Genomic DNA, 4,633 nt, shown 5'->3' on the forward strand with positions numbered 1-4,633 from the left:
TTTACTACTTTTAGCTTTGAGCTAGCCTTTTCCTACTTTTAGCTTTGCGCTAGCCTTTTCCTACATTTAGCATTGTGCTAGCCTTTTACTACATTTAGCTTTGCACTAGCCTTTTACTACTTTTAGCTTTGTGCTAGCCTTTTACTACTTTTAGCTTTGAGCTAGATTTTACTACTTTTACCTTTTAGCTAGCCTTTTACTACTTTTACCTTGTGTTATGTTTTGCATTTAACTGTTCTGCTTCTTTTTACATTTTGTCAGTATTTTGCTCTTTTTTATCTTTTAGCTAATGATCTGCTTCTTTTGTGCTTTTTGCTACATTTAGCTAGCGCTTTGCTAGTTTTGGCTTTTAGCTAGTAATATTTTTATATAAGCTTTCTCAGTATTAGCTTTTTTTGTTTAACTTTTTCTCTAGTTACTAAATACTTTCTAATATAAACCTGTACCTTTCAGTCTTGTGCTAAAGTTTTTTTTTAATTTGTATTTGATTCAAATACGATGTAGCTAGTTCGACCGGAGCAACATCCCATTTACTCTCAACTCCAGAGGACCAGAGCCAAGCTTTGAGTCTCTGAGATCTACCGCATTAAATTGCAAAGCAGTTTGTTCACGTTGCGCTTGTGATGGTGGCAGTTTTGCTGCTGGAAGCAACAGCAGCTGATAGATTTTCCAAACCTGCTAAAACTGGATGCAGTGTGCACGTGGACAAAGTTTTCAGACCTTGAGTGAAACATAGATACATCACCTTTGACCCGTTTCAGTCCTGATCTTTTTTTTTTTTTTTTAAAGACAGTAACATTTTATTCTTAAGGTCACACCAAAGATAATTCCAATAAAAACATTTTGAAGAGTTTCTTCAGAGGCTCTTTATTTTATAGGTTTAGTGAATGGTCACATGCTCATGCACAATATTGTTGCCCTTACTGGAAATAAGACGACACATTAATTATGGTGTTTGCATCATTGCGAACAACATTTCATTTATATCCCAGTTTATTCATAGAGTATTCAAAAAGACTTATTCTCTTGTTATGCTTCCCACTCTACAACAAAGTTTGCACTATTCAAATAATTCATTCATTCATTCATTCATTCATTCATTCATTCATTCATTCATTCATTGAAAACATCGTTTGAATTTGTTCCAAACGCAAGAAGAGCGTCTTTGTTTGATCCTGCAGATGTGAAATGGTGACGCCAGATTTTAGCAGATGTGTTTTTAAATTCTTAAACAGAATATGGAACATCGATGCCGAAGTGGTGGCGCGGAGGTTAGAGAAGGCGAGCCTATGATCGGAAGGTCGCCAGTTCAACCCCCCCGGACTGACGACATCAAAATGTGGGTGAGTAACGTGAAGCACCCACACCTGCCTCCACCCTCATTTGCTCCATTCTGGGCTCTTGAGCAAGGCCCTTAACCCCCATCATCTGCTCCCCTGGGCGCTCTAGAGAGCAGCTCTCTGCTCCACACAGAGAGCTGTGGTAGCTCAGTGGTCTGTGGTTGTGTCAGGAAGAGAAGAGCACCCGGCGTAAAAACAACTGCCAAGTCTTTGTGCGAGTTAGTTCGCTGTGACGACCCCTGAGGAAGGGAGCAGCCGAAAGAAAAAATATAAAATAAAAATTGATAAGTCTTTTCTTTTTTCCAAAATAAACCTAAAAGGTTACAGGAAGCTGTATTCAAGTGTTGCCCAGTGTTGTTTTGTTTTATAAAAGAAGGTTTAGACCTGAATGGGATAAAAAAATTTAAAAAAATCACGTAGCCCAATAAAATGAATCAAAGTCGTTCCGTTGTGTGTTTTACTTTACCAAGAATTAAAAGATCGGTGTCAGGTCCAATGCAACACAGATTTATTTTTTTGTTTTTCCAGACAGTCTGCTCTTCAAAACCTAAATCCAAGAATCTTAAATCAAGTCTTATAGCAGTGATCATCTCTACAGCCAAATTTAGTGTGCGCAGGTGCACCTCAAAAAATAAGAATATTGTGAAAATGTTCTAGTTTTTTTTCTGTCAATCATTTCAGAAAGTGAAACTCATATTACATACAGTCATTACACCTAGATTAGATTACCGGTAGATTAGATTCAGCTTTATTGTCATTGTGCAGATTACACGTACTGAGCCAATAAAATGCAGTTAGCATCTAACCAGAAGTGTAACATACAGTATTACTACCTATTATTTACTGATACAGTGCAGGGATTAGGAGAATAATGCTTACAAATGGGAATGTTATATACAACGGAGGCCAGCAGAATTATTATTTACAGCATAAATGTTGAATGAAAGTATCCATAAATGTTTATAGATGTAAACACAGTATATACAGAGTGAATGAAGTGAAATATGCAGAGGTTTTATGCCAGCAGCAACTAATATAACATATACATACAGTATGAGCATAGTGTAAGTATAAATAATGCAGTATTAGACTGTGCAGATATGATGAATATTGCAACATTAAAATCAAAGTACCGCGTGTATTTAAAGTGACGTTATTAAAGTGACTGTGATGAGTTCAATAAAGTTACAGCCTCGGGAAAGAAGCTCTTTCGGAGTGTGTTGGTGCGGGGCTGAGGCTCCTGGAACGCCTATCGGATGGTAGAAGACTGAAAAGTCCATAGTCATGATAAGAAACGTCCTTGATTATGTTCCTCGCCCTGCACAGGCAACGCTTGCAGTGTCAGTGATGTGGTGAGTGAAATGTTTCAAGCTTTTATTTCTTGTAATTTTGAAGATTATGGCTTGCAGATAATGAAAAAAAAAAAAAGTGAGTGGCTCTGAAAAGTAGAATATTGTGAGAAATTTTCCTTCACATTCCTTTGAAGCTCGGGCGGACTGTGCACAGATGAATTTTAAATGAGCTGCAAACATCTCATTCCTCAAGTCCAGTCACTCCTGAACCAGTGACGTCAAAAGCGTCTTACCTGCTGAGGAGAAACAGAACTGGACTGTTGCTCAGTGGTCCATGCCTCCTGCCCACACTGACAAAGGTACCAAAAGCTGTCTGTGGAATATTATATTCTGAGACACTGAATTTTATTTTTTTCATTATCTTCAAGCCATAATCAACAAAATTACAAGAAATAAAGGCTTGAAATATTTCACTCTGTGTATAATTAATCTATATAATATACGAGTTTCACGTTCTGAAATGACTGACATAAAATATAGAACTTTTTCACAGTAGTCTAATTTTTTGGGGGGGATGCACCTGTGCTTTAGAAGTGTTCCTTTAGAAGTTTAGACAAAAAGTGTTTAAAAGTGAAGTGAAATTGAAAATACTATCAAAGTAAAGTTTCACAAAACCTGTACGCAATTTAGCAATATTACACAAACATGACATTTTCCACAAGTTTCCCCAATTTCTTAACCAAACACAACCGATCCCCTATTTTTCCTCTAAACTACAAACCCATATACTAAGCAGCAAAAGCTTCATCACAGTAATGATCATTTGTGTGAATAAAACAAACACCAGCTCTTTGAGTTATGGTAAAATGTTACAATCTCAAAAAATGACACGTTCTCCCATAAAGTGATAATAAATCTAATCAGCTCTTTCTCTGTTGATTTCGTGTTTTGACTGCATGAAGTCAGGTTACAGTTCATAAATGGCCCTATAGCAATAAAAAAGGCAGAAATGGGAAGTAAAAAAGAAGGTTATGGACAGAAACCATCAAATGACCGGTGTTAGCCGGCATCTCAGGTAGAAATGACACCTTTGCTCATATTAAAATCTACTTTTAAAAAGACAAAGCGTCAAATTCAAAAAGCTTAAAACACTCAGGGTCGTTCCTATTTATGGCGTTAACTTGTGTTTCTCAAAGTGACGTTAGCATTCCTGCGACGCCCACAATTAGACGGCTGCTTTTTACCAGGCAACTTTGACAGCACGGCTTTTACCTTGGATTAAACTGGAAACACCTCAATCAAATGCCCGTTTTCTCAGCCTTATCTTTCACAGCACCGACACTCGGACGGAAAACTGTGACCAGAATCCTGCTTGGGTCTAGAAGGACTGCAGGTCTGCTGTCGTGTCTGTCGCCTGTCTCTAACGTAACGCTAGCTCGCTAACTCATGTTTATATTTATTTAAATTTCTTTATTTTAGGACACTGCGGCCACTTACCTGATCTTTAGCAATGATCTTTACTCCGTGGTGGGATAAAAGTCCATATTATTGTCCACCATCAACACTGACTTGATTTGTTTTTGGGACTAATACATATTTACTAGACTGACACTGAAAGGTTTTTTGCTGCACACAGCCATGACTACACGCCCATGCGTGACGTCATCACCGGTGCTGCCTTCAGAGGCCGCTCGTAATACACAAGACGAAATCCGTTTTAAAACATTTTCGATTCGTTTTTGTGTCCAAATCACGTTTTATGTCCTTTGAATTTCATACTTTGACATGTAGCCACATTGCATTATGATAAATAAATTAATAAAATATAATAAATTTAGGGGAAGATTGTTTCTTTAAGACAATTAAATTTGATTCTGAAAGGTCCTTTAAAGCATCCACAGCTGCTGACGCTGGTGCCTGTTTAACATTAAATTATTTACAAAGAAGAAAATAGTTAAGACATCAAACTTATTTCAGAAGTGCACAGGTTTGTTTATATAT

This window comes from Nematolebias whitei, chromosome 11 (genome assembly GCF_014905685.2).
Source record: "Nematolebias whitei isolate Nwh7 chromosome 11, NemWhi1, whole genome shotgun sequence".
Lineage (NCBI taxonomy): Eukaryota > Metazoa > Chordata > Actinopteri > Cyprinodontiformes > Rivulidae > Nematolebias > Nematolebias whitei.